At 43.9% G+C, this 17,714-nt stretch overlaps 1 long non-coding RNA gene across 1 annotated transcript in view; it reads left to right on the top strand.

Annotated features, from left to right (window-relative positions):
• LOC134529639 (uncharacterized) overlaps positions 1–16,837 on the top strand; it is a 201,350-nt gene extending 184,513 nt beyond the window's left edge. The window contains exon 3 of the long non-coding RNA XR_010074649.1: positions 15,466–16,837. This is a non-coding gene — a long non-coding RNA (uncharacterized LOC134529639). The remainder of the gene's footprint in view (positions 1–15,465) is intronic.
• The last annotated feature ends 877 nt before the right edge of the window (positions 16,838–17,714 follow it).

Raw genomic sequence — 17,714 nt, 5'->3', positions numbered from 1 at the left:
TATTTGGAACAAAACACGAATTACTATTAAGGTGTACTCCGTTCATCAAATATATGTGATGTTCTTTTTTTGTTTAATTCAATTCTAAACTGGAAGTTCGGAATGATAAAGAATTTCGCACAATGATTTCGCATTCGGAAATGAAACACTCAGCAATAGCCGTTTGAAAATGGCGAGATTTAAGTTCCAAAAGAACAGAAGTGAGATTCATTATTTCCAAATGATCTCGAAACAAGTGAATAATCTGCCTCCAGAGTGTGTCAAAAGAACTGCGGCCCAAAAATTAAAGTAAGTATTAAGTAAGCATGCGGGCTTGAAGTCTATTTTGCTACCGAATGAATCAGGTAAGCCCTCTGGCTACCAGTGCCATCTTCAAGTCACGTGACTGCCTCGTGTGCAGCTGACACACTACCTCAACCCAGCCTCACCACGCCCCCGCCATGCAGCACAGAAGCTTCTGCGCTGATTAGAGATCAGGCGAGGTAGAGTCAGACAGTGATCGGTGCATATGCATATGGTAGGTATTTATTTCACAGTGCTTCATTCGTGGGGTTGGCATTCTTACGGTAAGACTTCCACATTGCCATTAGATACTTAACTAAGAACTCATTTTAAGGACAGAATCTTCAAAATATTTTTAAATAACTAATCGGAATGAAAACAATTGTTTTCTTATTCATACTCGAATTAGAATATATATTTTTTTATTTATTTACTAATTTTGTACCACCGTTTACTACAGTTAAAACACTGTAGCATCGTCTGTTACCAATCACAGCCATTCAGTCCGGAAGCAAAAAGCGTTCTGAGTGGCCCGGTCAAACAAGGCAACTACTTCTGTCGCAAAAACATACCTGCACATATTTATAAATATAGGTATTCGATTGTTAATGTTATAGTAGGTTTTCATGAATTTATGAAACAAAAATACTGTAAAATATTTTAACAAGGGCTATTGAACTTAGAAGACTAATCTTTAAATACGGAGGAACATGTATTTTAATATTTTTTTGGAATATTGTTGGATTTGAAAACATTTAATAGAAATCGCTTATTTATTTCATGTTTTTTTGTTAGTATCATGTACAAAAAAGGATTCCTCAAATGAGTGCAGTTCTGAAAACGATTTTATAGTGTTTTTGCGCAAGCTAAAACCGTACAGTCAGTCCGCAGCAAATAATTTAAATAAAAAAAAACCGCGTGGATTAGCCAAGCCGCAGTGAGTATTAACGATATAATAACATAACGGCGTAAATGAAAAAAAAAGGAGTCCGCCTGATTTCACATTAGAACTGAACAGCCATCCGTTTGATATTCTACAGATGTTTAGAAAGCATGTGATTTTATGATATTTTATCTGAAACAAGTGACCATATAACGGTCATCAGAGGTTTTATCGGAAATTTTAGTGATTCGAGTGAATCTACTTTTTGCAGAAATATTTAGTTGCCCTCGCGTAGCATCAAACGTATGCAATGTTAAGCTAACTGTGATGTGTGCTTGGTATTTATTTAAACATGTAACAATTATATTAAGTTCTCTAGTGCATATAAATAATCCACTGGTTTTTAAAAATAGATTTCAGTGTTTTACATCCACACGAATATATCTGAACTGTATGTACGTATTGGTATTAGGTACATTAACTGTATTTATAATGTACTTTTTCTGCAGTGAAACCGTGTATTTGAATCGTAAAATAATTTTACAAAATGAATAGAAGTATATAATTATTGAGTACATCGTATTTTTAAACCAGTGTACTTCAGTATATATGTAATACGTACGCGACACCTGCTGACTGGATAACTAACAAAGGAAAGCTTCAACGGATATGCCCAGCATCAACCAACAGATAACCTAAAAACAAATCCAAACAAATAACTACCATCCGTAAATAATGGATTTTTGCGAAATATTTTCAGGTCAAATGTGTGTTAAAACATTGCACCGTGTACCACAATATAATTACAGAGAGTGTTTTAACACACAGCTGGTCTGGAAATTTTTTTCGTGGTAAGTACATGGCCCTACTAATGAGCGATCAGATCATTTCGCGATAATTACATGTCCCTAATAATGGGGCATGCAATGAAATTTCTACGCTCACTGGTTGGTACCAACAACTGAAATGAAATCATAATTGGTAGCTGACTGCTTGAGTAGTCATCTTACTTAATGGCGGCACTCATTATCCTGCAGCTTCGACGCAGAATGTCCGTAGTCAGCATATAGACAGTTGGCTGCCAAACGGAGGATTAAGCAGACCACGAAACATAAACGCCGCTACAGCGCTTTGTAAGGAACGTCGTCTCGTTGTGCATAGTGTCCATAAATAATTATCACTCCGACTTCACCGGTAAATAAAAAAATAAATAAATAACCAAATGCAAATGGCGTTGTGCGGTTTTCTGCACTTTAAAACTTGTCTCAAAATGTTGTTGACAAAAATTTTCCAAACGTTTTCAAGCCAAATTATTTTTTTTTATTTTTTTTTTATTTTCATGTGAGAATAGTAATCCATTGTGATGAGTACTTTACAAGAGAAAAATCCCTTGATTCATGAGGATTTTGTGATTCTAAATTCTAAGATTAGGCATTATGTTTAGTAGGTCGACCACGTGGAATGTTGCTTACGTCAGCGAAGACAACGGTGGCGCTCTCGGGTTGTGGACCTCGTAGGTGTATCTTTTTCATAATGGGTTGTGTAATTTTGTTGAGCTTGTGTTTTTAATTCAGGCTCAATAAATTGAGATAAACACAGCGCTTTATCTCGTGCAGCACTCATTTCGATATATTAGTAGGTAAACCTGTAAAAATAGGTAGTCCTAAAAATATTTAGCAAGTTTTGGCCAATTTTTTAGGCTTATTTTAAAGTTCAAAAAACTGCAAACCTACATTGCATTTAGGTTATTTATGGTCGCCATGTATTTTCGTGGCCGAACCGTTCTAGCAATCACAACACTTACTACATGCAATATTGCACTAAAACTACGTCCACAAACCACATTACCAACGAATGACCAAAAGAACCAGCATTGCTGACTTGCCCACACAGGGTATTCGAACCAAACCTCCCGAATCTCATTCATTTAATTTCCACCCAGTTTTATATTATTCACAAGAATAAATTTGCAATAATGTTCGCAGGCTTTCACGGCCATTGTCTGAAGTAGCTTGGCTTCTGGGTTGTAGCCGCGTCCTTGGCGAATAATTCACCGACGTTTCGGTCGCCATCATCAGAGAGCAGTTACCTGCAATGGACGCGGCTACCTTAGGAAACTGCTCCCTGATGATGGCTACTGCAATGTCGACCGAAACGTCGGTGAATTATTCGCCAAGGACGCGGCTACAACCCAGAAGCCAAGCGACTTCAATAAATTTGTAACACACATAGCTCAGGTTCAAGCTCCAAGTGCTACCCGGGTAAATTAAACTGAAATCAACAATCTCATATCTTTTAACTCCTTATAAATGTAACCTAGATCGTCGCGGTACGACGACTGCTTCTGACAGTTGAACCACGAGGCCATCCAAAGCTTTAGCGGCAGTACAGTTAGCGGCACACGCTGCTGTCTGAATAAGCAACTGGTCTGAGCAGGTACCTGGGTAGATGCGACAGGCGACGTGAAGACAACGGCTGCGCTGTCAACACCATGGACTGTGATGGTTTAAGACGCGCGCCCAGTTAAATATGTTTGTGTCCAACATACAAAATAACTATTTGCCAATAGGACTGTCAAAACGTAGCTGTGCCATGTCTTATATAGCTTCAGTACTGAGTTATACGTTTTCATAGTACTTTTAAGTGCAAGTTTCAATACAGTAAGTGTTTAGTATTGCATGTTTATTTGTTGTGTATGAATCTAATTCTTTACATTTAATAATTTTAACAAAAAAGGGTGACTGATTGGAGTACCGTTTACAAACAAACGCACGTGGTCTTGTTTACACCAGTTGATTTCGACAGTTGTGCGGGGAAATCGCTCGCCAAAAATGGTATCGAGCTCGGAAGACTAAAAAAAAAAGTCGAAATAATGCCATCAGTATACGCTTTATACGCGAGTCGTCACGAGTAAGCGCTGCTGCCGGGCTGCGCCGTGCCGCACCATGCCACGCCTGCCATGAGCGCCGTGCCATGCCGCGCCGTGCCTTGCCACCCAGTGCCATGACACGCAGTGCCGTGTAGTGCCACGCCGTGCAATGCGCGCAGTGCCATGCCACGCAATGCAATGAGCGCCGTGCCATGCCACCCAGTGCCATGATACGCAGTGCCGTGTAGTGCCACGCCGTGCAATGAGCGCAGTGCCATGCCACGCAATGCAATGAGCACCGTGCCATGCCACGCAATGCAATGAGCGCCGTGCCATCCCACGCCTGCCATGAGCGCCGTGCCATGCCACGCAGTGCCATGTCGTGCCACGCCGTGCAATGAGCGCAGTGCCATGCCACGCAATGCAATGAGCGCCGTGCCATCCCACACCTGCCATGAGCGCCGTGTCGTGCCACGCCGTGCAATGAGCGCAGGACCATGCCACGCAATGCAATGAGCGCCGTGCCATCCCATGCCTGCCATGAGCGCCATGCCATGCCGCGCCGTTCCATCCCATGCGTGCCATGCCACGCAGTGCCATGTCGTGCCACGCCGTGCAATGAGCGCAGTGCCATGCCACGCAATGCAATGAGCGCCGTGCCATCCCACGCAATGCATTGAGCGCAGTGCCATGCCACGCAATGCAATGAGCGCCGTACCATCCCACGCCTGCCACGAGCGCCGTGCTATGCCACGCAGTGCCGTGTCGTGCCGCGCCGTGCCATGAGCGCAGGGCCATGCCACGCCATGCAATGAGCGTCGTGCCGTGCCATGCAGTGCCGTACCACGCCATGCAATGAGCGCCGTGCCATGCCACGCAGTGCCATGTCGTGCCATGCCACGCAGTGCCGTGTCGTGCCACGCCGTGCAATGAGCGCAGGGCCATGCCACGCAATGCAATGAGCGCCGTGCCATGCCGCGCCGTGCAATGAGCGCAGTGCCATGCCACGCAGTGCCGTGTCGTGCCGCGCCGTGCAATGAGCGCCGTGCCATGCCACGCAATGCAATGAGCGCCGTGCCATGCCGCGCCGTGCAATGAGCGCAGTGCCATGCCACGCAGTGCCGTGTCGTGCCGCGCCGTGCAATGAGCGCAGGGCCATGCCACGCAATGCAATGAGCGCCGTACCATGCCACGCAGTGCCGTGTCGTGCCACGCCGTGCAATGAGCGCAGGGCCATGCCACGCCATGCAATAAGCGTCGTGCCGTGCCATGCAGTGCCGTACCACGCCATGCAATGAGCGCCGTGCCATGCCACGCAGTGCCGTGTCGTGCCATGACACGCAGTGCCGTGTAGTGCCATGCCACGCAATGCAATGAGCGTCGTGCCATGCCGCGCCGTGCCATGCAACGCAGTGCCGTGTCGTGCCACGCCGTGCAATGAGCGCAGTGCCATGCCACGCAATGGAATGAGCGCCGCGCCATGCCACGCAATGCAATGAGCGCCGTGCCATGCTATGAGCGCAGGGCCATGCCACGCAGTGCCATGTCGTGCCACGCCGTGCAATGAGCGCAGGGCCATGCCACGCAATGCAATGAGCGACGTGCCATGCCGCGCCGTGTCATGCCGCGCCGTGCCGCAGCGCCACGGTGCCCGCGAACAGCGGGGGATGCAGGCCGAGCGAGGAGGGGTGCGGCGCTCAGCGCACTAGCGCGCGCTCCAGCCTAGGTCAGGGATACACCGCCTCCCCCGCCTCCCTAACCCTCGCAGCTTCCCCTGTTTCACCCCTCTCCGCTTGCACTCCGTCTTCACCGTGCACGGCGACCTTCCATCCTGTCACTTCCCCGCGGCCTGCCAGGACGCCATTTTGGTCGGAAGCCACCACGCACATTCGCAGCGTCCTCGCCGGAACAAATTCACAGACCTCCGTTTTTGAACACACACATATCTTGAGTGGATTTGATTCTTAAACCAAATCAATATAGTAAATATATTTTCTAGAAGAGAAAACATATGGGGGCGTTAAGTATTACGTAACAATTTTTGAAATTTTTTACCCTCCCTCCCCCTCCCCCTGTAACGCGTCGTAACATTTTTCTGTGCTCCCCCTCCCCCTCTTAAACGTTACGTAACACCCAAGTGACCATTTTTACCTAAAAGTCATAATTATGTTGCGCAAAGTACCGGAAAGTCGCTTAAATGCCTTTGTTTTTTTTTTGTTTTTTAAATCGCGTTTGCGGTAGTAATAAATAAGTCAGCATGAGAGCTTTTGTAGGCCAAGAACAGCTGATGATGCAAATCTCCCTTTTGTGAGAACATTACAGTGTAAACTCACTTTAACAACACTGACTACAGCTATGTGCTTCTGCGAACACACTAACGAATACTAACAACGAAAAAAAAATTAAAATGACGTACAATACAGTCGAGGGATTCTTCGTAAAACATAAACGAAAAGGGTTGCAAACATGGGAAATTTTAACTGCCTAGTTTTTATTTAAATTTAAAAAAAAAACAATGTTACGTAATGCGTTGTTCGAAACCCCCCCCCCCCCTTCCCGATCATGTAACGCATCGTAATAGAGCTGTAGCAAACCGTATGTATTCGTTACTGAGTAACGGGTGCGGCATCTAGTAACGAGTAACGAAACGTTACACACGAATGCATTTCGTTACTCGCATCTTTCGTATGTTTCACGCATGCGCGCGCGTATTCGTTACAAAGAACGATGTTTGTTTATTAATAAAAGTATAATTTGGAAATTCGTCGTCCAAGTTTTTTACTGTTTATTAAAGGTATTGTGTGTGTAGACAAAGTTTTGGATTCGAACAGAAACAACGTAAGAAAGTGTTTTTTTACAAATAATAAATATGTATGTTTTTGTTTTTTATAATCGCGTATTTTCACGTTTTATGTTCTTATCTTAAAAGATATATTATAATAAAGCCGCTCTAATGAGAGTTAATTGTTTCTTGGTTAACAAAAGCTGTTAATTATCAAATATTTTTAATTGTTTATATTCGATTTATTTTTATTTACGCGACGTCATACTGTACGCGTACGAAATACGACTCGATTCGATGCTGTTACATAACATAGCATGTGCTATGTCATGCGGTATCAGAAGTAACGAGTAACGATACGAAAGTAACGAGTACTAATTGTTATAGTAACGAATACATACGGGTACACATTTTTTCGTTACTTTTACACCTCTACATCGTAACATTTAACAAGACCCCCTCCCCCAAATTGAGTTACGTAATACTTACCTTACCTACAGCGCAACAATCGAATTCTCTACTTCCGAAATGTACCTTAGCGATCCCGCATCAATAGTGCCATGTATTTTTTTGCGGAAAGATTTCGAGACTAAATGTATGTTAAAACACTGTAGCATCGTCTGGTTTCGTGATTATCGTCTGGGTTTCAGGTTCATGTCTGCTGCCGACACACGATTTACATCTCTGCGCAATCAAACGCGTCTTGAATGGCCCGGTCAAATAAAGCAATTGCCTTTTTTGCAGACAGCCGAAAATTACAAGGATGAAACAGCTGGCGCGGGCATATCTTATTGCAGTCTAATGAGAGCTCAGGATTTTTTATTTTTTTCGAGAAGAATACATGCGCCTATGCATCACTTTTTCGGAGGCAAGGACCACCACATATCGCCCCGGCCTCACCAAACCAGGCAATTTTCTCTGGACGAAGCTCTGCGAACACAGTGCCACATGGTGCCACACATAGCCAGATGGTCCCGTGCAACCTCCTCCGTGGCCAGAGTGCTTGATTCTTATCCTAGAGTCGTGGGCGAAACTCATCTATAGGGGCAGGCATTTTTCGCGAATAAACCTTAACGCATATTAGACTACAACAAGGTATACCCGCACCAGTGGTTTCTCCCTTGTGATTGGCGGCCGTCTGCGAGTGAAGTCGTTGCCTATTCATGCCTTACTCGGGACTCGAACCCTGAACCCCTCGCAACGAATGCTGGCTCAAAATGACTTGAAAAAAAAAAACAGAAAGGGGTTGTTCATGTAGGTCATTTGGTTTTTGATAATTATGCATTAATTTGATCGAGTTGAATGCAGATTGGTCGACTTCAATAAAGCGCCGAGACGACGAAAATCTCCGCGGGTGTCTTGGCTCGCATATTTGGACATGAAAAAGGACCGCATCAGATACCTGCTTCCCAACGGAAGTCAGATGTGAAGCTTCAGCCCTATTCGCCATGGAATACGACTAGAGAGAGGCCCCAGCTAGAGATAGGAAAAATTCGCGGGTTCATTTCGCGATAGGCTAGAATCCAAGTGCGTGTGACTTATTGCCGTTTCAGTGATTGGAACACAGTTTGCCTGAAGGACTGTGAGCCAATGAATGACCCTCAACGTAAGAAGTATCGAATCATAAGCATCCCAGTTAGGAGGTGTCACGAGTCAGTAGCCAATGAGCTGGTGTAATATTCCCGCGTACATAGAGGATCGTGGAGTCCATCCTAGAGGTCATTCAAACCGCGAATTATTCCAGTCCCTAGCCCCAGCTGCTTAATTCTCACAAATGGTTTATGCGCGCTCCTAGCGGCCAGCACAGTAACCTCTTGCTCTCGGCTTCCTAGCTTTGTTTTACTTAATGACTTTACTGGCTGTGAGCCAAAGATTCTCAGTTAAGATAACGTATAGGTAGAGACCTGCAAAATTCGCGGATTCATTGACCTCTAGGATAGACTCCACAGTCCTTTAAATACTCGCGGAAATGACACCTGTTCATTCGCTACTGACGCGTGAGACGTCTCAACTAGGCTGTCCGTAATTCGGCACTTTCTTGGTTTAGTATTTCCCATTGGCTCACGTAATTCGGCACTTTCTTGGTTTAGTGTTTCCCATTGGCTCATAGTTCCCCGGATAAAATGTGGGCCAATCGCAGAAGCGGTACGAAGGTATAGTTGTTTTGATGCTAGCCTATCGCGAAATGAATCCGCGAATTTTGCATGTCTCTACGTATAGGGTGCGACAAAAATATCGTCCGGTTTGTGTTTCAGTTTTCTTTTGAAGTTTAATAAAGACGGAGAGATGGTAGGCGTCATTGCGATACAGGTTGTTGTCGATGTTCGATGTGTCTCATAGCTCGGCCGGTCGTTCCCAGATTCATCGTTGCAATGTCCTGGCGTATAGCAGTTCCGAGCTGCTGGTTGAATGGGGCGAGTCGTGGTGCAGTCTTTCGACAGCACGTGCCTCACTGTTTTCAAACGCCGAAATGGCTTGCACAAGTGTGCTTCATGCGTTCGTTATCAACTCATTTATCCAAAATAATGCATTCGTGACGACTACGCTGAAAACTTTACCAATACGCTTCGCGTTCGGTCGAAATATTGCTGTTTCAGGGCCATATGTTCATCGTTAAATCGAAAACCTTGAAACCCAGAAAAATCGGAAGCAGTCAGATTCTCCACTGCGCAGTCACCGAAACCTTTAGCCCGTAAACATGATTCTGTTGTGTGGTTGTCTAATCGAAATGTCAAGTCTTACGCGACGTTCTCAAAGTCCATCAACACAACAACAAGTTGTATTCCGTGCAATTCCATGCTAGCCAATAAAGTTGTGATTAGCAGTTAAAAGAAAGGCATTTTCTGTAACCTTTAAAATATGGAAGTATTTTTTTTTCCACATTCTATACCTATATTAGTTCCTCCAACTATACAACTTGTTAGTTTCGATTAATGTTAGCGATGTAACAATATTAGAATAGGCAAATACAAATTTTACTTTTAAAACCACTAATAAGACGTTAAATGTGAAATAATAAGCTCATTTAAAAAACCTGAAGCCAGTATTATTAGAAAAAATTAAAATAAAACTAAGCCGAAGAGCAGATTTTCACCGTGAGACTGTTGAAGGAACTAAACATATTATATGAATAATGACCTTGTTTACCGATCCTGCTGATGCGGTATGATTTCTGAAAACACTTCTATGCTAGCTGTGTAGCGTATTTTTATTTTGTGATAAATTGAACTGTTAACATTGTCAAATTTACAGAGACCAGGAACTTTTGCAAAAATAACTGGTCAGATGGCGGACTTCAACTACCTCATATTAGTATATTGCTTGGACCTAAATAGGACGAATATACAACCCAGTCAAAGAAACAGGAATGCACTTAATATCAGCCAGCGAAGAAACAAAATCGGCCCTGGGCATTAATCAATGAAAAGAGGGAGACACTTGAGCTGTATCCGAATACAAGCCTAATAGATTCCTTATCTATGGGATCCACTAGAAATGCATCGTAGTGGACGCGGCCATCTTTTTATTGCTTCCGAATTCTCACAAGGGATGCATCGACATCCCTACACGCGTCCACTAAAATCGAGGTTTCTAAGGATGCGACACTCGCATCCACTAATGCGTAGAGACCGGAAAAATTAATCTCGCGATAGGCTAGAATCCCAACTAGTTCAACTTCATGCTGCTTCAGTGATTAGACCACAGTTTAACTGAATGACCCTAATACAATGAAGAATACTAAACAAAAAAAAACAGCGAATCACAAGCATTCCAGTTGACAGGTTGTTATCTCTCCTGTAGCAGCTCTTCAAGAGATGTCAAAGGAGAAATGGCTTAGGTTTACTTGCGATCAAACTTAAACAGTTTGGTGTAATAAACTTTTTTATTAGAACAAGATTTACAGATGACACAAATGTAAACTTGGCACTTTAGGTAGCCGTGAACGTCCGTCGCGAAGTATCGCTTAACAGGATACGGCTTGCAAGACTCTGTAAACAGAAGGAGTATTTATAAATACTAAACAAAATATAAATACCCAAACATTCTTCCAGATTATATTCTGAAGACTGACCTATAATTAATAAACACCTGTCATTACTCAAAACACTCAACATAAACACGCAGTTTAAATGAATTTAAATTGGGCTTTATCACACTGGTAGTATCCATTTGTCCAGTCAACATTTACACACACTTATTTTTAATTTTCAAGTTGGGATTAGACCACAGCTGTAACTAATTGTTTTCGCACTCATACAATATACGTCCCTAGTGGCGAAACGCCTACAATCTATGAAGTGCGTCTTTACAATTCCGTTAAACAGAACAAGTACAACAGCATTTGTTATTTGAAGTTACATCTCTACCTCCTTCATACTCTAGGTTCTTAGTCTCGTCCGGTGTTAGTTGTTCTTGCTGCCACTTTACCTATGTTACCTTCGGTGACGACGTTTAACTCTACGGGCGCACCTTGTGCGCCGACTCGCTCGCTTGTCACTCGCTGAGCGAGTGACCCAAAAACGAAAGTCTGCCCTCAGCCCTCCAGACCTCCAGGGGGTATTTGCCTTCACCTGAGGACTCTAAATTTGAAGAGCAGCTTCCCACAATTTACTCGCCGAGCGAGTCCCTACTCGCTCACGGAGAGTACTGTTAGAGAGTTTGTACGTCTTTGCGTCTGCGGCTAAGTCCGTCTCTTCCTTACCGTCGCCAGCGGCTAAGTTCCAAACCACAAACATACGTTGAAGTTCGACTTACAGTGTTAGATATTTTCTAAGTCCCACCTCGACCTCGGGCGTCACTACAGTCTCGGGAGGCGTGGTTGAAGCACCGCGAGACGTCCCTGGTGTAGAGTTGCTGGATCTCGGCTCTCCCTCGCAGTCGGTCTTGTTTCGCGGCGGTCCCGGAATCTTCTAAGTCCCGACTCGTCCTCGGGCGTCGTGGTGTTGTCGTGTGACGTTGAGTTGATGATATCTTCGGAGCGGTGGTGTAAGCTTTCGCCTAGCCGCCCGCCAGGCACCTTCTGCTTGAATCTTATCAGGACACCCCTATTTATACTCGGGGAATGAAAATGACATCATTCGTATCTGATCGCGGACCTCGGCGGATGACCGCATCAGCGCCCAATAGCCGTTCGTTTAGCTGTTACTAAGCACGTGGCCATCAGCGATTCTCTTGTAGCTATAGGAGTATTCAATACCTGAGTGTTATACAACCCTCTTGACTTGAACGTTTCGCAGATGTCCTGCCGTTTAGAGGCAAAATCGTTAGGTAGGGGTAAACTACCATAACAATGCAAGCAAAACAAACGTCTGCAGTTTTCATTGCTTAAATAAGGTCCAAGTGATTCATGTTCTTTAAAAAATGTATTAGCATAGACATCTACAATGCTAACCTTTCCCCACAGTCACCTCATAATTAAATTTCCGCTGTTTATTTTCGTTGAAGTCACATAATTAGAGCCAATTTTTTTTTGCGGATTCTTTTCACTCCAGGCTATACTCAAGTTGTCCATATGCAATCACAACTTTTAAGAATACTCATTAATAGGAGCATGTATTTTTCGCGAAAATATGTCGAGACTTGCTGAGAGTTAAAACAATCTGGCATCGGCTGTTTTTCGTGATTGGTTGGGTTTCGTTCAGATACCTGTTATCTGTTGGTACACGAATCAGATGCATTCAGTGTTGAAGCAAACGCGTTCTGAATGGCTTGGTCGAATATGGCAATAGCTCATGTTGCAGACGGTTTCAGTTACAAGGAAGAAACCACTGACGCCGGATTCCTTTTTTTTGCAGTCTATTGAGCATTCAGAATTTTTTTTCGCTAAAAATGCATGGCCCTGCTGATCGCCCGTTAGACTGCAGTGAGGTTATGCCCGTGCTAGCGATTGTGTCCTTGTAATTGGCGCTCGTCTGCAAGCGAAGCCATTGCCCTATTGGGCCGGGCCATTCAGGAAGCGTTCGCTTCCGCACTGGGTGGCTGTGATTAGTGTACCAGAAACAAATCCAGCCAACCACGATCCACAGATAATGCTACAAAAGTTTTGACACATGGCTGGTCTGGAAATCTTTTCGCGGGAAGTACACAGCCCTGACTATGGTCTATACCGAGGGGTAACTGTAGGATCCTGTGGAGAACCGAGATGGGATAGTCTGACCGTGATCGCGACTCGTGAAGCGCATCAGAATTGAAGAAAATCACCCGTAGTAACGCGCCAAATGTTGTTGGAACCAAAAAAGAAGTTGGGCAGAACGCAACATTGAGACGGCGCCGCTGTGCCTTTTGAAATGCAATGCGACCCTCGGACATCCCTGGATGTGAAATAAGAAGAGGCGTCGAAAAGGTCACGCGGTTGTGCACAACCTTGAAGATAAAAATGGGGCTGATGAGCGGAGGTCGCGATGGAACCAGTGAGCGACGCCTTAGCGACCGTCAGGCGCTCAGCTGGAGCAGTGGCTAGGTGGTGGAGGGGGAGGCGGAACTTGGAGTCGCTGCAGATGTGTCTATGGCTGGCGCGCCGCCCCTGCTTGGACACAACCTACCGCAACCCCCCCCCCCCCCCGCCCACTCCATCAACCACCACCGCCTCAAGGCGCCCTCCAAGGCCTCGCCGAGAGCTCCAGCAAGCTTCGACCGCGCGGCGCAGGGAATTCTCCGAGTCTCCTCCAAACAGCGGCAGAACTACCGGCGGAATCATATCCGTTTTACTTAACACTAAACGCTTAAAAACAAGCTCACGGTACGATTTTGGAAACATTTGTTTCTTCTATAGCGCGAACTTTTGGATTGATTTCTGAGTTGCAGCCACATCTAGTCACCAGTCTTTTTTAAACACAGGTATAACTTGCTGGGCCGCTACCTACCGACGTATTCCGAACACTACTTTCTCAAAAACTCTTGACAGCGAAACTGTTGTACTGATCCCGTGGAGTGTGTAAGAGATTCAGGTAGAATTTGCATTGGTGCTCTTCCCTGCTGGTAGTTTCCCATGCTGGTCGTTATTCTCCCGTTCCGAGGAGGCCAGGAGAAATGCACATTTTCCACGATGGCAGTTCTCTCCCGCCCCTTCACCAGAGGAAAAGAAGCGGACTTCCCGTGCCAGTGTTTCCCTGTTCCGAGTTTCCTCAAAGAAACGCCTTTTCAATTGTGCTGTTCATCTCCCTTTTTAAAATTGTATTTCTCTGTTGCGAACTTTGTGATTTCGCCTTCTTCGACACTTCAGCGATACGTAAAATAACGCGTAAAGAAAAATAACTAACTTTTTAAACTAAAAAAAAACGCACGTTATTAATAAAAAATATCTTGAGTCATTTAATTCGTCATTACTTTAATTAAACAAATATATTTTTTAAAATATATTGTTCATCAAAATAATTAAACCATACATTTTGTTATTAATGAATAATAATAACTTGTATGATGTACAGCTAAACACTGTGACCCCTTCAACTGTAAATGTGAGTGAGAATTTTATAAAAAAAAATTATTTCGGAAATATTCCATAAAAATTGTCTCATATATTTCTGACTTTTTTTTTTCATTACCAACATAAATTCTCATAATAATTTAAAATAGGTTCATATACGTTACTCAATCATTTCCTTTCTGTGCTATGGTAGTATTTATTTAAACAAATTTTTTTTTCTATCAGTTGGTGTATGGTAGCGCGGGCTCTACCAACTCTCAAATGTTAACAAACACCAGTGCAATGCTTTTCTTTCCCTGTTTGACACAGTTTGAGTTGAAATGGGAAACTGGAATAGTCTAGTGTCAACAATCAACTTGCATATGCCAGCTAATGATATTTAGTGGTATTTTAGAAGGCATGAAACCAGAGAAAAAAAAAGCATAGAGGAGTGTACTTTTCTGTAAACAGAGGAAAATAATGCAACTCGTTGGAAAATTTCCCCAAAAATATATATTTTCATGAAAACTAACATCTCTGCACTCAACAACGCAACGATAACGGGAAGCATGTTGCATAAGAAGTAGAACTAATCGCATGGCAAGAAAAGGCGTCACTTGGACGCGGAAGGATCCACCAAAACCTTCAGAGTCGACGCCTACACAGACTTGCGCTCAGAGATTTTATAGCTCTCAATCAGTGAAAAATACACACAAATGATGAAACAATTGTAAGATGGTTATATTACTGTCTTCGGTGCAGATACATTTTTTGCTACCGTGATATTAATATTACTCTGGTTCAGCTCAGAAAGAAGTTTTCAGAGACTGTTACATGGATATTATGATTAAATAAGACACAATAATTAATAAATATTCGTTAGTTTAGTAAATAATAACTGAGCGTGTTCTAAATGTTTATTCTGAAAGAAAAAATGTAATTTAAACCTAATGAAGAGTATGTGTTCTTATAAAAACCCTAATAATTTTAACTCGGGTTCACGTGCACATATCGTAAAAACCAGTTTTAAAAAATAACTTTCTTTGTAAAATATTACAAATTTCTAGACTCTTCAGCTCATTATTTTAACTATTGGCAAATCTAGTGGCAGTGACTGTGTTATTGGCAGACTGATGTCGTTTTCCGTTTTCAAAACTCGCAAATTGGAACGAGATAGCTGAATGATTAGTGAGACAGATTTTTGTTCCATGTAACTTAAAACACGTGTTCGTGATATGTTCCAGCTGGCAGGACGTGACCGGGGTCCGGCCAATCAGCGACCAGCGGCTATCCAGGTCAACCAACCAGCGATCTCCGGAGGACCGAGACCCAGCCGCCGCAGATACACACTTTTATTGCAATCACTTTGAAATTCCACGTCTTCGACACTTACAAACATTAATAGATAGGTAGAGACCGGAAAAATTCGCGGGTTCAATGACCTTCAGGATAGACTCCAACATACTTTACACACTCTGGCAAATGCCAACTGTTCATTGGCTGCTGACTTGTGAGTCGTCTCGACTGGGTGGCCTGTGATTCGACACTTCTTCGAGTGAGGGGTCTCTGATTGGCCCTCAGTCCTCCAGATCAACAGTGAACCAATGGCAGAAGCAGCACTAAGGTATAGTTATTTGAATTTTAGCATAACACGAAATGAACCCGCGAATTTTTCAGGTCTCTATAGATAGGTAAAAAACTGAAGCGCAATCACTAGGGACCGGAAAAATTCGCGGATTCAATGACCTCTAGGATAGCCTCCATTATCCTCTGCATTTCTCAAGTAAACACGCGTGTTCATTGGGTGGTAACCTGTGAGGCGTCTCCACTTGGTAGCTTGTGATTCGACGCTTCTTTGGTCGATAATCTCTCATTGGCCCAGAGAGCTCCAGTTAAACTGCGAGCCAATAGCAGAACCAGCAGAATTTGTACACATGTTTGAATTTCAGCCTATCACGAAATGAATCCGCGAATTTTTCCGGTCTCTAGCAATCACTGCAACAAAGACAGAGTTATGTTTGAAACTTTTTTCCCGTGCACCCTTGAAGGGAAGCCTCCTGATTGGCCAGAGGAAGAGAAAGCCGGGTCAGTCACCCTGGCAGGTGCCGTTAGCTCCGGCGGGCTGTACCACGGAGGCTGTCCCTAGGGAGACGAGTCCCAGCATGATGTCCCTCGACAACCCCTGGTGCTCGCTACCTGCCCCGACTTGATGTAGGCTTTTGGACATACGTAGGGACACCTGTATTTCGCGAATACATTTCGTGTCAAGGTATTTCACAAAATACTGTAGCTTTTCTCCTGTGGTTATTGGCTGAGGTCGGTGAGAGGTGTCGTCCCGCTCTTGACCGGGCCAATGAGAATGTGGTCACCGTACTGCTGCACCCTCACAATTTGCCACGGCTCTTAGAAAAAGCTACAGTGTTTTGTGAAATACCTTGACATGAAATAAAATCGCGAAATACAGGTGTCCCTAGACATACGCTATTGCTAGAGACTTGCAAAATTCGCGAATTCAATGACCTCCAGGATAGACTCTACTACACTCTACACACTCGGGCAAATGCCACCTGTTCATTGGCTGCTGACTTGTGAGTCGTCTCGACCGAGTGTCTGTGATTCGACACTTCTTTGAGCGAGGGTCTCTAATTGGCCCTCATTACTCCAGATTAACAGTGAACCAATTGCAGAAGCCGCACTAAGGTATAATTATTTTAATTGTAGCATATCACGAAATGAATCCGCGAATTTTGCAGGTCTCTAGCCATTGCTTAGCACATGTATGTCTGTAGAAGAAAATTACAGAAATAAACACAAATGACAAAAAACACAAATTAAGCAAAAAAATTGCTGTTGTCAGGATTTAACGCCACACAATACTCCACAACAGGAATATGGTCAACAAACCAAGAAAAACAAAGAAAAATGGACTAACAGAACGAAAAAAACCCACAAATGATGACAGCACAAAAATACTGAACCCAAAAAATTCAGCACAACAGTTGAAACGAGACAAAAACACAGCAAAACGAAAAGACGTAACAAACACAACAGTTTTCTAAAACAGAAACACGCGACGTTTCGGGAACTGCTATCTGCTCCCGTCCTCAGGCAGAGACGCACATGGTACGGAAACACAGGTGCGACTGCCCCGTTATGGCAACATAGAAAAACTGACACCAAGTATGCTTAATAAAACTACCTGATTTCCCAACTTCACGCAAAAACAAATGTTACCATCAAAACCATTCTGAACATGAAACCAACGACGGTATGCGAGTTGCAGGTTACAACTTGCACCATAAATTCACCACTTTCCGGGGATATTCTGCGTTGTTTTTAAACTCGCGAGCAGTTTAAATAATCAACGTGTTCCTACGGAAGCGTCAATGTCGGGGCGGTTGGTCTGGTGTTGAGACCGCATGCCCCAGGACAGGATTGTGTGTTCTGATGTGCATTCTCGCCAGACTGCGAGCAACATTTGCCAGTTGCATTC

The sequence above is a fragment of the Bacillus rossius genome, chromosome 2 (genome assembly GCF_032445375.1).
Source record: "Bacillus rossius redtenbacheri isolate Brsri chromosome 2, Brsri_v3, whole genome shotgun sequence".
NCBI classification, from domain to species: Eukaryota; Metazoa; Arthropoda; class Insecta; order Phasmatodea; family Bacillidae; genus Bacillus; species Bacillus rossius.
The sequence above is the reverse complement of the archived record's forward strand: the minus strand, read 5'-3'. Positions and strand labels throughout refer to the sequence as shown.